This window comes from Heterodontus francisci, unplaced genomic scaffold (assembly GCF_036365525.1).
Source record: "Heterodontus francisci isolate sHetFra1 unplaced genomic scaffold, sHetFra1.hap1 HAP1_SCAFFOLD_570, whole genome shotgun sequence".
Taxonomy (NCBI): Eukaryota; Metazoa; Chordata; class Chondrichthyes; order Heterodontiformes; family Heterodontidae; genus Heterodontus; species Heterodontus francisci.
Genome location: NW_027141150.1, coordinates 101554 through 123293, shown reverse-complemented (window position 1 = coordinate 123293; position 21740 = coordinate 101554). Strand labels below are relative to the sequence as shown.

Genomic DNA, 21740 nt, shown 5'->3' with positions numbered 1-21740 from the left:
TGCTTAATTCTGCTTAACCCTTTCAGTCCCGCCACCTACCCCCGACCAAGAATGAGGAATATTAATTTCACCGCATGAACATTGATTTTAAACAGTTGTTTGTGAAGAAAGAACTTGCTTTTTAAAAAAAACAATTGGAGCATTTGGCTGGAGAGAGACATTAGCATTTCAATGGACAACGGCTTCAAAAGGGCAAAGGAGCCACTCCCTGCTCCAATTTAATCCACAATGGACTTTTGATTACCAGACGTTGAAGGTGGAAAGGCTAGCATTGCAGGTTAACTGCTATGATGGCCGAATGCACAAGCAGACGTGGTCGGACTGGTTTAGTCACATGACTGGCTGACTATTGGAGTTTTTTTGAATTTGAACGAGCCACAGGGTTAAAACGCAAAAGGTTGCTAGTTCCTGGACTGAGAACACCTCTCTCCTGTCTGCTCGCACCTCGCTCTCACCTGCTTCGCAAACCATTGAAGACACGTGAACCCCAAGAAGGAAAAGTCTCCCATAGTGAACATGGTTTAAGAAGAATACTAGGCCCCAATGAAAAGCATGATCGACCTGCAAACAAGGACCCTACAGCCAGCTCGAAGCCCAGTAAAACAACCATCTTCAAAGATTGCCTCAAACCTCTCCATTTTGTTTTTCTTCACTTTTCGGTCTCTATTCGCATGTGCATGTCGGGTATACATGCTAGTGTGGGGTGTGACATGCATCTGTATGCGTTAACCGAATTAGAGTTTAAGCTTAAGTTTTAATAAATTTCACTTTTCCTCTTTAAACCTCAGAAAAGCTGGTGTGCTCATGTCTTTGCCAGATAATTGGAAAGATAATGGCGGGGAGCATAAAACACACAATAAGACCACGTGAAGACAGTAAAATACCCACCCACCCCCCTCCCCAGATGCCTTTCTCACCTGGTCGGAACAGAAATTTGGGGGCTCGTCCGGGATGTTACCCACAGACAAATGAGTGAAATTGGAAGTGGGAAGCCAAATTGTTCCCAATCAATGAGAACAATTGAATAGAGGTTTTCTTGTGGTTGTGCGTGATTGAATACTAACATGTCTGCAACTGAAGCTAGTGGCTCTCCAAGTCAGGGTGAAGCAACTCGGGATAAGTTTAAAGCACTGTCAGTGGAGGAGTTGAGAAAAATGGCTGAGCATTGTGGGATCACTGGACGTGGCAAGGCTAGGAAGTCTAATCTCCTAAGGCTCGTGGCCAACCATTTTCCCCTTGAATCTGAAGAAGCAGAGTCAGTGTTAGAAGTAGACCCAGACAGGGTATTGCTAGCAAAGGTACAATTGGAACCGAGGAAACTTGAATTAGAAGACAGGGAAAGAGAAAGAGGAAGGGAGAGACAGGAAAAAGAGAGCGAGAGGCAGGAGAGGGGTAAAGAGAGAGCCTTACAGAAGGAACATGAAGCGAAAGAAAGACAGGAGAAGGAAGGAGAGAAAGAATATTCCAGAAAGTATCCAAAGAAACAGAGCTGAGGAGGCTTGAGTTAGCTAGGGGGCGATAAAGTAACGCAGTGAAAGCATGGCCAAGGTGGAGGAGCGTAATTCAGGGCTGGGTGCAAGATTGCTAAAAATCGCTCAATTAATTCCAAAATTCAATGAGGAAGATGTGGAAGCATTTTTTGTGTCTTTTGAGAAACTGGCAAGGCAGTTAAAATGGCCAGCTGAGACCTGGTCACTCTTATTGCAAGGCAAACTAACCAGAAAAGCCCATGAGGTTTATTCCCTGTTGCCAGATGAGAGTTCATCAAATTATGAACTGACCAAAAATGCTAACCTCGGAGCATGTGAATTAGTACCCGAAGACTATCGCCAAAAGTTTAGAACACTCAAGAAGCAAGCCGATCAAACTTATCGGGAGCTTGAAAGGAGTAAGCAGCTGGCTTTTGACCAGTGGCTGCGGGCTCTTAAAATACAGCTCAGCTATGAGAATCTCAGGGAAGTAATTCTGTTGGAGGAATTTGAACACTCTCTCCCACTCTCCATAAAGACCCATGTGGAGGAGCAGCGGTTTCAGGGAGCCTGGCAAGCGGCCGTTCTGGCCGATGAGTTTGCTTTCATTGATAAGTCGGTTTCCCGGCGAATACCTTTCCTGGTCACCCCCACATATCCGAAAAGGAGAAAGGACCGGAAGGTGATCTCCGCCCAGGCACTCCCGGGAGAGAAAGGAAAGCAGGAGACACAGGGGGCCCTCCTCCAGCCAAAAAGGAAGGTGCTGTGGACAAGAGTGAGACCCGGAGACCTGTGTGCTTCCATTGTAATAAGGCAGGGCATTTAAAAGCTGACTGCTGGAAACTAAAGGGGAAACTGGTAGGGTTAACCAGGGTACTCCCACTCAGTGATGATGGGAGCCTGATGGAAAACACAGAACTAGCTCCGGCTTTAACTGAGACCCAGGAAGCTTACTATGGTCAGTGCAGGAAAAGCTAATAGGATTCCTGAAGGTTATCAGGGTTTTGTATTCAAAGCGAAAGTAACCCCATATCCCTCAAGTGGGGCAAGCAAGCCCATAGTAATTCTCAGGGACACAGGGGCCACCAGATCCCTTTTACTGGGGACTTACACACCTAAATCCTGTACCGGTGTTCAGTGGACCCTCCAGCAGAGGGCTGGTGAACTGTAAGGGACCCCGACCAAGTACAAAAGGAGACAGGCAGACACACGGCTAGCAAATGTTTAGAAAGAGAAGGGGAAAAAGTGACCAAGAGGGCAGGTTAAAGGAGTCCCGGATGAAAACCCTTACTGTCGGGTTAGCCAACACTGAAAAATGTGAAAAGTTAGACCCCCCACATCCTCCTATGTAAATGCAGACACTAGAAGCACCCCACCAGAGTTGCTAACAGAATTTACAGGAACCTGCAGAGACAAAGAGGGACCTCTGGAGGGGCGACAAAACCACGAGGATGATGCCTCACGTAGTCGAAGTGCCACAGGAGAGTGCAGGAAAGTCTGCACACATACCTGCAGGTAGAAGTGTCCCAGAGAACAACGGGGAGAGTAACAGAGACCCCTGCCCCACAGTCAGAGGAAAAAGGAACAACCCATCCCCTGATGTCAAAGGTCTTTGCATGACTCAGAGAGTTCAGGATAGACCCGCCCACGACTAACTCTCCTGAGTCAAAAAAAAAGGGAAATCAAAGCAGCCCTGGCACCCCGAAAGGACCATTTTTAGTAAGCTTTAAGATTGGTGAATGAATGGAAATGAATGAGAGGAGTGCGTGGTTTTTTTTCCTTCCTGTATCTTGCATTTCTCTCAAACCCTGCAATGAAATGCCCCGTTTTATTTTTTCAAATTGCATTTCATTCCCCAGGGTGTGAAGGCGTTAGCCAAGCCCCGCCCCACCAGCCAAGAATGAGGACAATTAATTTCGCCACATGAACAAAAATTTTGGACTGTTGTTGTGGGTGCAGAAAGATATTGCTTTAAAAAACAACTGGAGACTTTGGCTGGACAGAGACATTAGCCTATCAACAGACTGTACTTCAAAGGACATAGGAGCTACTCCCTGCTCCAATTTAATCCACAATGTTTAAAAATCAAACACTGTTACAATAAGACCAGGTGAAGACAGTAAAAGACCCTTAGACATCTTTCTCACCTGGTCGTAACAGAAATTGTCTCCTTCCCAAATTTGATCCTGTGCCCCCAAGATTCAGTTTAAAACCCTCTCTACTTCCTTAGTTATGTGGTTCCAGTGTAGACTGCCCCAACGGTACAGCCACCCCTTTCCCCAGTACTGATGCCAGTGCCCCACGAACCGGAACCCGGAGATTATTACCTTTGAGGTTCGGCTTCTTAATTTGGCGCCTAGTTCCTCATACTGACGATGCAGAACCTCTTTCCTTCTCCTGTCTACGCTGTTGGTACCTACATGGACCGCAACAACTGGATCCAACCCCTCCCACTGTCCAGCCCTGAGCAGATGTCCCGAACCCTGGCACCGGGCAGGCAACACAGCCATCTGGCTCTTTGCTGCAAGGTTGCATATAAGATGGTATTGAGCTTCACGTTCCCACTGGTTAGTGCTCCGTCTTTTCCTTTGGATGCAGCTTCTTCCCGAGATGAGAAACCAACCCTTGTACTTGTCCCCACCCCCAGCCCCTTCCCGAGGTATGTAACAATCTATCAGCGAGCACACCATATGGACTGATCACACGACACAGGCTAAATGCCACTCAATCGCATTTATTGGAAAAAAGGTAAGATTACACAGAGGCAAGTGCAAATCAGCAGGATTTTTTATAGATTACGCTGCACCACTCGGTGTGCTGCATTCCTGGCTTCATGATAAAAGTTCCTAATGCATCTCTCATGGCTCAAAGCTTCACGTACTGAAAGAGGTGTATGGTGCTCCTGCGATATGGTGCCACCATCGAATCGCAAGTCGTAGGATGTGGGTGTCCTGACTGAGTGTCTCCAATCTGTTGGATATATCTGTTGCAACGAGTTGTAACTGCGCCCCGCTTTGAGTCACCTCCTCCAATCATAGACTCGAGATGAAATTAATTCACAAATGGCTATCATCACAAATGACTAACTCGGACTTAATTCTCCTGCAGCCCCAGGCTGATGGTTGTACCTTCGCTCTGACACAGTTAGTTACCAGAGGGAAGGGAATTGCTTACTAGGTTGCAGAGGCGGTGAGAGTGGGGATCTCAAAGTGGGAGGGTCTCTGCCTCTAGTTGCCCACCCTAAGCTAGAATGACGGAAAGCACATTTTAAATTGACGCTTTGCCGATCCCTGTTTCATCCCTAAAAGCGAGCCGATGAACAGGAAGGTGCAGAATTCTGCAAAGCAAAACTAAACGGCCGTCAGCTCGGTCGGCAGCTCGCCCAATCAAATAAAGCTTGACGCAGTTAAGCTGGCCAGGTTTGGCGGCCAAAACGCTCACGCCCGTTGCGACCGGGAAGTCCTATCACCCGCGGGATTCTCCCAAAGGCTGATGGGATGACAGCTGGAATCGGGGAAGGGCAGGGGAATGGATCTGTGGCTGGGGGTGGGGTGTGGTGGGGGGTTGGGTAGGGAGGGAGAGAATGGGGGGGGGGGGTGGGGGAGGGCGCAGAGGGCAGGCTGGGGGTGAAAGGGGAAAGGTCAGGGGAATACGACTGAGGGGAGAGGTCCTTCAGAGGGGGAGGGCACGGGGGAGACGGGAGCACGGGTGGGAGGGGCACCCCACTGGTTTGCGGTGAAGGCGGGGCCTTCGGGGCGGGGCACGTAATCCTGGCAGGTGGGCCCCCCCAGATGGAGGCCACAGGTAAAGGAGTAGTCAAAGGTCACGCTCCCGTACTTGAGGTAGCAGATGTCGCGGTGGGGGCCGGAGGTCAGGGGTCGCTCACAGGTTCCCAGGCGGCGGTCCCTGGTGACAGTGTTCCGATCCCAGACCTCAATGGTCAGCTGGTGGCCGGAATCGGCCTTGACCTCACCCAGGTCCAGCCGGGCGTTCCACGTGGGGTTGTTGTTGTTGGACCTCACGGGGGTCTTGCCCATCTTCGGGCCATATTTGACGATGACGTAGCCGTCGGTGGCCGAGGTGTAGTCGCCCCAGAGGTCGTGACCCTGCTTGACCGTCACCGTCAGCCGGCCCAGGCCCTTCACCTTGGAGCAGCAGAGCCGGTCCACTCGGCTATCCTCCTGGCAGAGGCAGGAGCAGGGGTCCTGCCGGCCTCGGTGCGAGCCGGACGGGCACGCGTTGCGGCTGCAGTCCTGGGAGAGCGCGTTGGCCCCGATGTAGTCGCTGATGTAGCGCTGGAGGTTGGCGTATCGCGGGTCGTCCCTGGGCAGCAGGTGGTGGAGGGGCTCCAGTGCGTAGCTCACCATGCCTGGGTTTGCGGGCAGGCTGTCCGCCCAGCGGGTGAAGGCCGAGGAGTCAGCCGCGAAGAGGAGGTCCACCCCGAGTTTGACCTTGCCGCCCGTCACGTCAGTCTCCCGGTCGTTGAACGCCTGGTGGAAGCTGTCCTTGTGCTTCATCGACTTGGTAAGCTGCTTGCATCTCCTATACTTTGCCGAGACATTGACTGGCGGACCCACCCGGACGCTGGCCTCCACCTCCAGGCAGTCCTTGACCTGCTCGACCGTGTAGCCCTCGATGGCGGCCTGGCACGACCGGATGGCCGTCACGTCTTTCAGCCGCCCTCCGAGATCCACCGCCTTGATGAAATGAGTGCCGTAGGTGCTCACCAGCTTCTGGTAGTGGTACTTGTTGGTCCCGTTGGAGACGTTGGGCAGCGAGGCCAGGGTGTGGGCGAACTGGGCAGCCAGGAGGGGCTTGTCCTTCACTCGATACTGGTAGTAACGGCAGTGAAACTCGTGGCTGGTGTAGCTGTACTGGTCCGACTTGGATCTCTTGGTGCCAAAATCCACCAGCTTGGACTTGGAGCCGGCCAGAATGAGGTTCCCGACAATGGGGGGCTTCGGCAGCACCGCCAGGCCCGCCCGCCAGTCGTTGGAGATCACCGACGTGGCGGACTGGCCCAGCTCGGCGGCCGAGCGGAAGAGCTGGCTCGACAGGGAGCGCTTGCAGACCTGCCGCACCCGCCAGTCCACCAGCGAGAGGGGCAGGCGCTGGCGGACGTCGGACAGCAGACGGTTGCTGCAGAGGGTGCAGGAGCCGTCCTGCCTGCTCCAGGCGTCGGTGTCGATCACGAAGGCCCCCTTGGGCCGCAGGGTCACCACGTCGTAGCCCTCTCCTGCCAGGCTGGCGCCGGGCACGGAACCGGCCGCCGCACACTCGCTGGCGCTGCCAGTGTTACAGGCACAGCGGGCGCCGGCGAGGAAGAGGAAGAAGAACAGGAGGCGGGCAAGTCGTGGCTTTCCTTTCGGCATCATGGCAACAAAGGCAGCTCCCGGCGATAGAGTGTGGAAAACCTGGAAGAGGAGGAGTAGAATGTGAGATCGCCTCAAACTCAGGGGCAACTTTGAAAGAGCAAAATCCTGCAGGCGCCGAAAATCTGAGACAAAGAAAAAACAGGAAGTGCTGGAAACCCTCAGCATCTGTCATTGTCGACAGGAATAGTGCCGGAAGACTGGAGGATAGCAAATGTTGTCCCCTTGTTCAAGAAGGGGAGTAGAGACAGCCCTGGTAATTATAGACCTGTGAGCCTTACTTCGGTTGTGGGTAAAATGTTGGAAAAGGTTATAAGAGATAGGATTTATAATCATCTTGAAAAGAATAAGTTCATTAGAGATAGTCAGCACGGTTTTGTGAAGGGTAGGTCGTGCCTCACAAACCTTATTGAGTTTTTCGAGAAGGTGACCAAACAGGTGGATGAGGGTAAAGCCGTGGATGTGGTGGATATGGATTTCAGTAAGGCGTTTGATAAAGTTCCCCACGGTAGGCTGTTGCAGAAAATACAGAAGTATGGGGTTGAAGGTGATTTCGAGCTTTGGATCAGAAATTGGCTAGCTGAAAGAAGACAGAGGGTGGTGGTTGATGGCAAATGTTCATCCTGGAGTTTAGTTACTAGTGGTGTACCGCAAGGATCTGTTTTGGGGCCACTGCTGTTTGTCATTTTTATAAATGACCTGGAAGAGGGTGTAGAAGGGTGGGTTAGTAAATTTGCAGATGACACTAAGGTCGGTGGAGTTGTGGATAGTGCCGAAGGGTGTTGTAGGTTACAGAGGGACATAGATAGGCTGCAGAGCTGGGCTGAGAGATGGCAAATGGAGTTTAATGCGGAAAAGTGTGAGGTGATTCACTTCGGAAGGAGTAACGGGAATGCAGAGTACTGAGCTAATGGGAAGATTCTTGGTAGTGTAGATGAACAGAGAGATCTTGGTGTCCAGGTACATAAATCCCTGAAGGTTGCTACCCAGGTTAATAGGGCTGTTAAGAAGGCATATGGTGTGTTAGCTTTTATTAGTAGGGGGATCGAGTTTCGGAGCCACGAGGTCATGCTGCAGCTGTACAAAACTCTGGTGAGACCGCACCTGGAGTATTGCGTGCAGTTCTGGTCACCGCATTATAGGAAGGATGTGGAAGCTTTGGAAAGGGTGCAGAGGAGATTTACTAGGATGTTGCCTGGTATGGAGGGAAGGTCTTACGAGGAAAGGCTGAGGGACTTGAGGTTGTTTTCGTTGGAGAGAAGGAGGAGGAGAGGTGACTTAATAGAGACATATAAGATAATCAGAGGGTTAGATAGGGTGGATAGTGAGTGTCTTTTTCCTCGGATGGTGATGGCAAACACGAGGGGACATAGCTTTAAGTTGAGGGGTGATAGATATAGGACAGATGTCAGAGGTAGTTTCTTTACTCAGAGAGTAGTAGGGGCGTGGAACGCCCTGCCTGCAACAGTAGTAGACTCGCCAACTTTGAGGGCATCTAAGTGGTCATTGGATAGACATATGGATGAAAATGGAATAGTGTAGGTCAGATGGTTTCACAGGTCGGCGCAACATCGAGGGCCGAAGGGCCTGTACTGCGCTGTAATGTTCTAATGTTCTAATCTGCGGAGAGAGAAAAACAGAGCTAACATTTCAGGTTGGTGACCTTTTATCAGACCTGGGCGAAGTTAGAAATGTAATAGGTGTTGAGCAAGTGACCGGCAGCACGGCGGGGGTTGGGAGGGAAGGAGAAGAACAAAAGGGAAGGTCCGTCACGGATTAAGTAACAAGAGGTTTCACGGTACGAAGGCAAAGGGAGGGGTAATGGGACAAGTAAAGGCGCAAAAGATGTGTCAGGATGAGGCCTAAGCAGCATGACAGCAACCGTCCGAGCACAAGTTGTAGGGATTCAGAAACCGAAAGGGCACAAAGAAGGGGGAAAAGAACAGGAGCGGTGTTAATAATCTAAAATCACCGAACCCAGTGTTGAGTCCTGAAGGCTGCAAAGGGCCCAGTCGAAAGGCGAGGTGCTGTTCCTCGGACTTGCGTTGAGCTTCATTGGGAGAGTGCAGGAGGCCGAAGACAGAGAGGGGGGGGTGGGGGGGGGGGGAAGGCGGTGAACTGAAAGAACAAGCGACAGGAAGCTCGGGGTCACGGCTGCAGATTGAACGGAGGTGTTCCACAGAGTGGTCACCAGGTTTACACTAGGTCTCCCCAGTGTAGAGGAGACCACGTTGTGAGCAGCGAATAAAGGATGCCACATTAAAGGAAGAAGTGGAGAGCCGTCAGACCGCTCTGGTGGGAGATGGAGGTATAGAGAGATTGGATGTTACAGAGCTGAAGTCTACAGAGGGTGCGAGGAAGGACACCAGCCAGGAGAACATTGGAAGAGTTGAGTCGAGTGGCAACAAAAAAGGCAGGCATGGGGCTGTACGTTTCAACATTTCGGTGAAAATAATGGGAAAGAACTGGGCTTGGATATGTCAACTGTTTGAAAAGTAACATTGCACAGCGTGATCACAGTTTGTAAATCAGAGACAGAAGGAGATTAAAGTTGCAGATAGACGGCGGAGATTACCATCAAGTGGCAGAGATCTGTTACTGCAAAAAACTTCCTCTACACTGTCCCCATCAAACACTCCCAGGACAAGTACAGTACGGGGGTTAGATACAGAGTAAAGCTCCCTCTACACTGTCCCCCATCAAACACTCCCAGGACAGGTACAGTACGGGGGTTAGATACAGAGTAAAGCTCCCTCTACACTGTCCCCCATCAAACACTCCCAGGACAGGTACAGTACAGGGGTTAGATACAGAGTAAAGCTCCCTCTGCACTGTCCCCATCAAACACTCCCAGGACAGGTACAGTACAGGGGTTAGATACAGAGTAAAGCTCCCTCTACACTGTCCCCATCAAACACTCCCAGGACAGGTACAGTACGGGGGGTCAGAGACAGAGTAAAGCTCCCTCCACACCGTCCCCATCAAACACTCCCAAATCACTCAACTAGATTGCAGTCTGTAACTCACTCCCGGGTACCTGTTATTCTATATATAAACCCCCTGAACCCCTCGATTAGATTCCAGTCTGTAACTCACTCCCTGGTATCTGTTATTCTATATATAAACCCCCCGAACCCCTCGATTAGATTCCAGTCTGTAACTCACTCCCGGGTATCTGTTATTCCATATATAAACCCCCCAAACACCTCGATTAGATTCCAGTCTGTAACTCACTCCCTGGTATCTGCTATTCTATATATAAACCCCCCAAACCCCTCGATTAGATTCCAGTCTGTAACTCACTCCCGGGTATCTGTTATTCTATACATAAACCACCCCGAACCCCTCGATTAGATTCCAGTCTGTAACTCACTCCCAGGTATCTGTTATTCGAAATATAAACCCCCCAAACCCCTCGATTAGATTCCAGTCTGTAACTCACTCCCGGGTATCTGTTATTCTATATATAAACCCCCCAAACCCCTCGATTAGATTCCAGTCTGTAACTCACTCCCGGGTATCTGTTATTCTATATATAAACCCCCCGAACCCCTCGATTAGATTCCATTCTGTAACTCACTCCCGGGTATCTGTTATTCTATATATAAAACTCCCCTGAACCCCTCGATTCGATTCCAGTCTGTAACTCACTCCCGGTTATCTATTATTCTATATATAAAACACCCGAACCCCTCGATTAGATTCTAGTCTGTAACTCACTCCCGGGTATCTGTTATTCTATATATAAACCACCCCAAACCCCTCGATTAGATTCCAGTCTGTAACTCACTCCTGAATATCTGTTATTCTATATATAAACCACCCCGTATCCTTCGATTAAATTCCAGTCTGTAACTCACTCCTGTCTGACTCTATTCTATATAATCTCCTATACCCGATGTATTTATTTGTTTTAGCTGATGACACTGATCTCTACCTCAGCACAATCTCTCCGAATACAGGGCTCCCCCACCAGCACCAAGTGAACCCTCCAGGGGAATGCTGTCAGTGAAGATTACAAAGTGACTGCTTCCCGAACCCACCGTGCCTTCTCTCCCTGTCCTCCCCGCTCTCCCTGTACCTCCCCGCTCTCCCTGTACCTCCCCGCTCTCCCTGTACCTCCCCGCTCTCCCTGTACCTCCCCGCTCTGCCCGCTCTCCCGGCTCTGCCCGCTCTCCCCGCACTCCCCGTAACCCCCGCTCTCCCCGTAACCCCCGCTCTCCCCCGCTCTCCCTGTAACCCCATCACCCTGTACTTCCAACTCTCCCTGTACTCCCCGCACTCCCTGTACTCCCCGCTCTCCCTGTACTACCCGCTCTCCCTGTACTCCCCGCTCTCCCCATCACCCTGTACTCCCCGCTCTCCCTGTACTCCCCGCTCTCCCTGTAACCCCATCACCCTGTACTCCCCGCTCTCCCTGTAACCCCATCACACTGCACTCCCCGCTCTCCCTGTAACCCCATCACCCTGTACTCCCCGCTCTCCCTGTAACCCCATCACCCTGTACTCCCCGCTCTCCCTGTAACCCCATCACCCTGTACTCCCCGCTCTCCCTGTAACCCCATCACCCTGTACTCCCCGCTCTCCCTGGAACCCCATCACACTGCACTCCCCGCTCTCCCTGTAACCCCATCACCCTGTACTCCCCGCTCTCCCTGTAACCCCATCACCCTGTACTCCCCACTCTCCCTGTACTCCCCACTCTCCCTGTAACCCCATCACCCTGTACTCCCCACTCTCCCTGTAACCCCATCACCCTGTACTCCCCATCACCCTGTCCTCCCCACTCTCCCTGTAACCCCATCACCCTGTACTCCCCACTCTCCCTGTAACCCCATCACCCTGTACTCCCCATCACCCTGTACTCCCCACTCTCCCTGTAACCCCATCACACTGCACCCCCCGCTCTCCCTGTACTCCCCGCTCTCCCTGTACTCCCCGCTCTCCCTGTACTCCCCACTCTCCCTGTAACCCCATCACACTGCACTCCCCGCTCTCCCTGTACTCCCCGCTCTCCCTGTACTCCCCGCTCTCCCTGTACTCCCCACTCTCCCTGTACTCCCCACTCTCCCTGTAACCCCATCACCCTGTACTCCCCACTCTCCCTGTAACCCCATCACCCTGTACTCCCCACTTTCCCTGTAACCCCATCACCCTGTACTCCCCACTCTCCCTGTAACCCCATCACACTGCACTCCCCGCTCTCCCTGTACTCCCCGCTCTCCCTGCACTCCCCGCTCTCCCTGCACTCCCCGCTCTCCCTGCACTCCCCGCTCTCCCTGCACTCCCCGCTCTCCCTGCACTCCCCGCTCTCCCTGTCCTCCCCGCTCTCCCTGTCCTCCCCGCTCTCCCTGCACTCCCCGCTCTCCCTGCACTCCCCGCTCTCCCTGCACTCCCCGCTCTCCCTGCACTCCCCATCACCCTGCACTCCCCATCACCCTGCACTCCCCATCACCCTGCACTCCCCATCACCCTGCACTCCCCACTCTCCCTGTACTCCCCACTCTCCCTGTAACCCCATCACCCTGTACTCCCCGCTCTCCCTGTAACCCCATCACACTGCACTCCCCACTCTCCCTGTACTCCCCGCTCTCCCTGTACTCCCCGCTCTCCCTGTACTCCCCGCTCTCCCTGTAACCCCATCACCCTGTACTCCACGCTCTCCCTGTACTCCCCGCTCTCCCTGTACTCCCCGCTCTCCCTGTAACCCCATCTCCCTGTACTCCTCACTCTCCCTGTAACCCCATCACCCTGTACTCCGCACTCTCCCTGCAACCCCATCTCCCTGTACTCCTCACTCTCCCTGTAACCCGATCACCCTGTACTCCTCACTCTCCCTGTAACCCCATCTCCCTGTACTCCTCACTCTCCCTGTAACCCCATCACCCTGTACTCCCCACTCTCCCTGTATTTCCCACTCTCCCTGTAACCCCATCACCCTGTACTCCCCACTCTCCCTGTAACCCCATCACCCTGTACTCCCCACTCTCCCTGTACTCCCCACTCTCCCTGTACTCCCCACTCTCCCTGTAACCCCATCACCCTGTACTCCCCACTCTCCCTGTATTCCCCACTCCCCCTGTACTCCCCGCTCTCCCTGTAACCCCATCACCCTGTACTCCCCGCTCTCCCTGTAACCCCATCACCCTGTACTCCCCACTCTCCCTGTACTCCCCACTCTCCCTGTACTCCCCACTCTCCCTGTACTCCCCATCACCCTGTACTCCCCGCTCTCCCTGTAACCCCATCACCCTGTACACCCCACTCTCCCTGTACACCCCACTCTCCCTGTACACCCCATCACCCTGTACTCCCCACTCTCCCTGTACTCCCCACTCTCCCTGTACTCCCCACTCTCCCTGTACTCCCATCACACGGTCCCCCCATCACACTGTCCTCCCCACTCTCCCTGTAACCCCATCACCCTGTACTCCCCACTCTCCCTGTACTCCCCACTCTCCCTGTAACCCCATCAGCCTGTACTCCCCACTCTCCCTGTAACCCCATCAACTTGTACTCCCCACTCTCCCTGTCCTCCCCGCTCTCCCTGTACTCCCCACTCTCCCTGTACTCCCCACTCTCCCTGTACTCCCCACTCTCCCTGTAACCCCATCTCCCTGTCCTCCCCGCTCTCCCTGTACTCCCCGCTCTCCCTGTACTCCCCGCTCTCCCTGCAACCCCATCACCCTGTACTTCCCGCTCTCCCTGCAACCCCATCACCCTGTACTCCCCGCTCTCCCTGTACTCCCCGCTCTCCCTGTATCCCCATCACCCTGTACTCCCCGCTCTCCCTGTACTTCCCCGCTCTCCCTGTACTTCCCCGCTCTCCCTGAAACTTCATCACCCTGTACTCCCCACTCTCCCTGTACTCCCCACTCTCCCTGTACTCCCCACTCTCCCTGTAACCCCATCACCCTGTACTCCCCGCTCTCCCTGTACTCCCCGCTCTCCCTGTAACCCCATCACCCTGTACTCCCCATTCTCCCTGTACTCCCCACTCTCCCTGTAACCCCATCACCCTGCACTCCCCACTCTCCCTGTACTCCCCACTCTCCCTGTCCTCCCCACTCTCCCTGTCCTCCCCACTCTCCCTGTCCTCCCCACTCTCACTGTAACCCATCACCCTGTACTCCGCACTCTCCCTGTACTCCCCGCTCTCACTGTACTCCCCGCTCTCACTGTAACCCCATCACCCAGTACTCACCACTCTCCCTGTCCTCACCACTCTCCCTGTCCTCCCATCACACTGTCCTCCCCAGTCTCCCTGTAACCCCATCACCATGTACTCCCCACTCTCCCTGTACTCCCCACTCTCCCTGTACTCCCCATCACCCTGTACTCCCCATCACCCTGTACTCCCCCATCACCCTGTACCCCCATCACACTGAATCCCCTCTCTCCCTGTACCCCCATGATCCTGTACCCCCATCACCCTGTACCCCCATCACCCTGTACTCCCTCTCTCCCTGTACTCCCCCATCACCCTGTACCCCCATCACGCTGAATCCCCTCTCTCCCTGTACCCCCATCACCCTGTACCCCCATCACCCTGTACTCCCTCTCTCCCTGTACCCCCAACACACTGTACCCCCATCACCCAGTACCATCACCCTGTACTCCCTCTCTTCCTGTACCCCCATCACCCTGTACTCCCTTCTCTTCCTGTACCCCCATCACCCTGTACTCCCTCTCTTCCTGTACCCCCATCACCCTGTACTCCCTCTCTTCCTGTACCCCCATCACCCTGTACTCCCTTCTCTTCCTGTACCCCCATCACCCTGTACTCCCTCTCTTCCTGTACTCCCATCACCCTGTACTCCCTCTCTTCCTGTACCCCCATCACCCTGTACTCCCTCTCTTCCTGTACCCCCATCACCCTGTACTCCCTCTCTTCCTGTACTCCCATCACCCTGTACCCCCATCACCCTGTACTCCCTCTCTCCCTGTAACCCCACTCTCCCTGTAACCCCACTCTCCCTGTAACCCCATCACACTGTGTCCCCTCTCTCCATGTACCCCCATCACCCTGTACTTCCTCTCTTCCTGTACTCCCATCACCCTGTACCCCCATCACCCTGTACTCCCTCTCTCCCTGTAACCCCACTCTCCCTGCATCCCTTCTCTCCCTGTACCCCCATCACGCTGTATCCTCTCTCTCCCTGTACCCCCATCACCCTGTATCCCCTCTCTCCCTGTACCCCCACTCTCCCTGTAACCCCACTCTCCCTGTAACCCCACTCTCCCTGTACCCCCATCACCCTGTGTCCCCTCTCTCCCTGTACCCCTATCACCCTGTGCTCCCTCTCTCCCTGTACTCCCATCACCCTGTGCTCCCTCTCTCCCTGTACCCCCATCACCCTGTACTCCCTCTCTTCCTGTAGCCCCATCACCCTGTAACCCCATCACCCTGTAACCCCATCACCCTGTACTCCCCACTCTCCCTGTACTCCCCACTCTCCCTGTACTCCCCATCACCCTGTACTCCCCATCACCCTGTACTCCCCATCACCCTGTACTCCCCGCTCTCCCTGTACTCCCCGCTCTCCCTGTAACCTCATCACCCTGTACTCCGCACTCTCCCTGTAACCCCACTCTCCCTGTACTCCCCACTCTCCCTGTACTCCCCACTCTCCCTTTAACCCCATCACCCTGTACTTCCTCTCTTCCTGTACTCCCATCACCCTGTACCCCCATCACCCTGTACTCCCTCTCTCCCTGTAACCCCACTCTCCCTGCATCCCTTCTCTCCCTGTACCCCCATCACCCTGTGTCCCCTCTCTCCCTGTACCCCTATCACCCTGTGCTCCCTCTCTCCCTGTACTCCCATCACCCTGTGCTCCCTCTCTCCCTGTACCCCCATCGCCCTGTACTCCCTCTCTTCCTGTAACCCCATCACCCTGTAACCCCATCACCCTGTAACCCCATCACCCTGTACTCCCCACTCTCCCTGTACTCCCCACTCTCCCTGTACTCCCCATCACCCTGTACTCCCCATCACCCTGTACTCCCCATCACCCTGTACTCCCCGCTCTCCCTGTACTCCCCGCTCTCCCTGTACTCCCCGCTCTCCCTGTAACCTCATCACCCTGTACTCCGCACTCTCCCTGTAACCCCACTCTCCCTGTACTCCCCACTCTCCCTGTACTCCCCACTCTCCCTGTAACCCCATCACCCTGTACTCCCCACTCTCCCTGTAACCCCACTCTCCCTGTACTCCCCACTCTCCCTGTCCTCCCCACTCTCCCTGTAACCGCATCACCCTGTACTCCGCACTCTCCCTGTCCTCCCCACTCTCCCTGTAACCCCATCACCCTGTACTCCGCACTCTCCCTGTACTCCCCGCTCTCACTGTACTCCCCGCTCTCACTGTACTCCCCGCTCTCACTGTACTCCCCGCTCTCACTGTAACCCCATCACCCAGTACTCCCCGCTCTCCCTGTACACCCCATCACCCTGTCCTCACCACTCTCCCTGTCCTCACCACTCTCCCTGTCCTCCCATCACACTGTCCTCCCCACTCTCCCTGTAACCCCATCACCCTGTACTCCCCACTCTCCCTGTAACCCCATCACCCTGTACTCCCCACTCTCCCTGTACTCCCCACTCTCCCTGTAACCCCATCACCCTGTACTCCCCACTCTCCCTGTACTCCCCACTCTCCCTGTACTCCCATCACACTGAATCCCCTCTCTCCCTGTACCCCAATCATCCTGTACCCCCATCACCCTGTACTCCCTCTCTCCCTGTACCCCCAACACACTGTACCCCCATCACCCAGTACCATCACCCTGTACTCCCTCTCTTCCTGTACCCCCATCACCCTGTACTCCCTTCTCTTCCTGTACCCCCATCACCCTGTACTCCCTCTCTTCCTGTACCCCCATCACCCTGTACTCCCTCTCTTCCTGTACCCCCATCACCCTGTACTCCCATCACCCTGTACTCCCTCTCTCCCTGTAACCCCACTCTCCCTGTAACCCCACTCTCCCTGTAACCCCATCACACTGTACCCCCATCACCCTGTGTCCCCTCTCTCCATGTACCCCCATCACCCTGTACTTCCTCTCTTCCTGTACTCCCATCACCCTGTACCCCCATCACCCTGTACTCCCTCTCTCCCTGTAACCCCACTCTCCCTGCATCCCTTCTCTCCCTGTACCCCCATCACGCTGTATCCTCTCTCTCCCTGTACCCCCATCACCCTGTATCCCCTCTCTCCCTGTACCCCCACTCTCCCTGTAACCCCACCACCCTGTATCCCCTCTCTCCCTGTACCCCCATCACACAGTACCCCCATCACCCTGTGTCCCCTCTCTCCCTGTACCCCTATCACCCTGTGCTCCCTCTCTCCCTGTACTCCCATCACCCTGTGCTCCCTCTCTCCCTGTACCCCCATCACCCTGTACTCCCTCTCTCCCTGTAGCCCCATCACCCTGTACCCCCATCACCCTGTACTCCCCCATCACCCTGTGCTCCCTCTCTCCCTGTACCCCCATCACCCTGTGCTCCCTCTCACCCTGTGCTCCCTCTCTCCCTGTACCCCCATCACCCTGTACTCCCTCTCTTCCTGTAGCCCCATCACCCTGTACCACCATCACCCTGTACTCCCCCATCACCCTGTACCCCCACTCTCCCTGTACCCCCATCACCGTGTACCCCCTCTCTTCCTGTACCCCCACTCTCCCGGTACCCCCACTCTCCCGGTACTCACAGCACACTGTATCCCCTGTCTCCCTGTACCCCCAGTCACCCTGTACTCCCACTCTCCCTCTCTCCCTGTATCCCCCCTCTCTTCCTGTACCCTCCCCCTCTCCCTTCCCACTCTTGTCTCATCCTCTCAGTCCCTCTCTCTGTTCCCCTCTTTCTCTGTCCCCCTCTATTACCATCACTCTCACACCCTCTCTCTCCCTGACCCCTTTCTCACACACACACACCATCTCTGTCCCACTCTCTCTCTTTTTGTCCCTCCCTCCCTCTCTCTCTGTCCCCCTCTCTCTCTGTCACGCACAACCTCTCTATTCCTCCCTCTCGGACCCACACTCTCTTTTGCTCTCTCTCTGTTCTCTCTCTCTCTCTCTCTCTCACCCTGCCTGTCCCACTCTCTCTGTCCCTCTCTCCCTGTCCCTCTCACCCTCTTTGTCTCTCTCTATTCTCTCTCACCCTCTCTATCCCTCTATCTATGTCCTCTCTCTCTCGCCCTCTCTTTCCATTTGTCTCCCTATCCCATCTCTCTCTTGCATCCTCTCTCTCTCTCCCTTTCTGTTCCACTCTCTCTGACCCTCTCTCTGTCCCCTTTCTCTCTCACCCTCTCTGACCCTTTCTCTGTTCTCCTCTCTCTCTGTCTCTGTCTCTCACCCTTTCTGTCCCTTTCTCTCTGACCTCTCTATCTCTGTCCCCTTTCTCTCTGTCCCACCACCCCCCCACCCCGTCCCTCTCTCGCGCCCTCTCTATCCCCCTTCTCTCTTTCTCTCTCATCCTTTCTGTCCCTTTCTCTCTGACCTCTCTCTCTCTCTCTATCCTCTGTCCCCTTTCTCTCTCTCTCTCTGTCCCCCCTCCCTCTGTCCCCCTCTCCCTGTCCACCCCTCTCTCACACCCTCTCTATCCCTCTCTGCCCTGGCAGTGGCTGACACTAGCAGCCTGCCCAGCACTCTCTTCCCTCACCTCAATGAGGCGACTTCCCTCCAGTCTCCAAGTGCCAGAATATCTTGTCCGCTCACCTTCCTGGAGGGGGTTTCAGCTGCTCAGAGTGTGGTCCTTGCACCCGAGGAACCGGTAACTCCTCGACTCAAGAGCTGCTCTCAACGAGGAAACCATTGCATTTATATAGCCCCTTTCACAACCACAGAGCATCCCAAAGCAGTTCACAGCCAATGAAGTGGCATTGAGGTGTTGCAATGTGGGAAAGGTGTCAGCCAATCGGTGAAAAGCAAGATCCCACAAACGGCAATGTGTTAATGACCTGATCATCCGTTTTCTGCAAGGTTGGGTGAGTGCCAAGCACTGACCAGAAAACCGGGGAGAGCTTCCCCTCCCCCCCCCCCCCGCCTCCTTCTCTGAAATAGTGGCCGTGAGATCTTTCCTTTCACAACTTCAGCAGGACACAGTTAGACCAGCAGGGTGCGCAGACAGGCGGCAGATGGAGTTTAATACTGACAAGTGCAAGGCGATGCATTTTGGCAGAGGTGATATAGACATAAGGACACCGCTGTAAAGAGTGTACAGAGACTGAGACACCTGGGGGTTTACGTGTATCAATCTGTGAAAGCAGCAGGACAAATCGAGAGAGTGGCTCGTAAAGCATCGTGGGAACTTGGGCTTCATAAATAGAGGCGTTGAGTACAAAAGCAGGGAGGTTGCGCTGGACCTTTAGAAAGCTCTGGTTGGGACCCAACTGGAGTCCTGCATCCAGTTGCGGTCGCCACACTCGGGGAAGGATGGGAGGGTCCCTCGAGGGGGTGCAGAGATTTACCAGAATGGTTCCCAGAGATTTAACGGGGATTTTAGTTACAAGGTTAGGTTGGAGAAGCTGAGGGTTGTGCTGCAGCATGGATTTGATGGGCTGAATGGACTTCATCTGTGCCATAATGCCGTCCCACCTGAAAGGGCAGAGGGGGCCTCAGCTTTAACGACTCATCTGAGAAACGGCACCGCTGAGAGCGCGGCACTCCCTCAGTACTGCACCGGGAGAGAGAGTCTCACCATCAGGGACCCCCGTTAAAGAGGGAGTCTCACCGTCAGATACCCCCGTTAAAGAGGGAGTGTCAACATCAGGGACCCCCGTTAAAGAGGGAGTCTCACCGTCAGGGACCCCCGTTAAAGAGGGAGTCTCACCGTCAGGGACCCCCGTTAAAGTGGGAGTCTCACCATCAGGGACCCCGTTAAAGAGGGAGTGTCAACATCAGGGACCCCCGTTAAAGAGGGAGTCTCACCGTCAGGGACCCCCGTTAAAGAGGGAGTCTCACCGTCAGGGACCCCCATTAAAGTGGGAGTCTCACCATCAGGGACCCCCGTTAAAGAGGGAGTCTCACCGTCAGATACCCCCGTTAAAGAGGGAGTGTCAACATCAGGGACCCCCGTTAAAGAGGGAGTCTCACCGTCAGGGACCCCCGTTAAAGTGGGAGTCTCACTGTCAGGGACCCCTGTTAAAGAGGGAGTCTCACCGTCAGGGACCCCTTTTATAGAGGGAGTCTCATCGTCCGGGACCCCCATTATCGAGGGAGTTTCACCGTCAGGGACCCCTTTTAAAGAGGGAGTCTCATCGTCCGGGACCCCCTTTAAGGAGGGAGCTTCACCATCAGGGCTGTGGCCTGTTGACTGGGCTGATTCCGAGAAGGAGATGACAGAGTCGTGGTGAACTGATATCCGGGCACATGAAACCACGGCAGGCTTTGATGAGCGAACCTCATCCTGCATCTCTCTCTCTCTCGATCGTGTATGAGAGCCCAAGAGAGTGGGCTGCCTCAGGCTCTCGGCCACTGCCGTCTTCAGCTCCCCCCAACCCCCCTCCCCTCCCTGCCAATGGCCGTAGCTGTGCGAGACGTCACTCAATCTCTCACAAGGAAGAGCTGGCACCCTGTATCTCCCTGAGCCACACTGTCAGAGATGCCTTCTTTTTAGATCACGCCTCCAATCAGGGTGTCCAAAACCCTGTGGGATCTTCCTATGCATTTCTGACATTACATCAGCGACCACACTCGCAAAAGCGAGAGGCGCATCAGGACGCCCTGCGCTCACCAACGTCCTTAAACAAAAAAATGGAAGCCTCTCTTTTCGCCCATGCACTTGGAGCCTGCCGTTGAGTGCACAGAACGATCCCACCAGCCACTCACTCTGTTCGGGTGGAAGACGTCCGCACACTCAAGGGCCTCCTCTACGGGGAGGCAGCTGGGGCCAGGCGACCAGTTGTCGAGCATTGACGTCGTCATGGCAAAGTGTTTGCACACGCCAATACTGCCTCTCTGCTGCCCTCTCTGTTGGGAGGTGTAAATGAAGTTTTCAACACGGCTGCTCCCAGGAAAGAGCTCACGGCAATTTACTCAGTGGAGACACAACAGAAACATGGCGATGAGGTGGAATTGGACTTTTTTTTTTTCAAACATTCATTTGAGAGATCACAGTCGGAAGAACCTTGTGACATGCGTTTCGGAACTCCCAAAGTCGAGTTGGAGGACGTTGGGCCAATTTGGAAGAAACTCTCTCGTCACTGCTATGGCGCGAGCTTCAAAGTCAACCTTGGCGACACACTCGTTGGAAGGCGGCCTGCGATGAGGCCGCAGCTGTGGAAATGGCAACAAGAGATGGCGGCAGACTGCAAGTAAGTTCTTTGCCTGAGCCGGCAGCAGAGGTACGCTGGATTTCAGCTGCAGCTGTGTCTGGTATCTTGGAAGGAGAGAACAAGAAGTCCCGAAGTCACATTCCCTTCGGAAGAATGGGTGTGAAACTGACTAGTTATTCCAACAGCAGTATTCCAGTGTTAGGTGAAGTTGGCGTCCGGGTGGAATATGTTGATGCATCCTGTTACTTGCCATTGGTAGTAGTATGAGGGAACAAAGTCTCCCCGATGGGAAGAAACAGGGTCGAGATAATTACAGGAAGAATATGTCTGACATCGAGGACTTGAAGGCTCATTTGAGTTTAGCCAATGAGCTGGCTGCAAATCATTTTAAATATACAAATGACGTGCCAGTGTCAGCCAGAGAAATTTCTGAAGAAACTCGCAAGGGTGCTCAGTAAAGTACTCGATTATGTCATGAATGGCTGGTCTAAAGAGTGCAATGATGAGAAATTGCAGGAGTATTTCACATGGAGAAATGAACGGAGTGTTGATGAAGGCTTTTACCTGGGGGGGTAGATTTACTCTGTGAATACATAACACCAGCAGAGCGCACAAAGCACAGCT

General features: G+C 54.2%; 1 pseudogene; it reads right to left on the bottom strand.

Moving 5' to 3' along the window:
• Window positions 1-4183: 4183 nt before the first annotated feature.
• Window positions 4184-18625, bottom strand: LOC137362308 (perforin-1 pseudogene; annotated as a pseudogene).
• Window positions 18626-21740: the final 3115 nt, after the last annotated feature.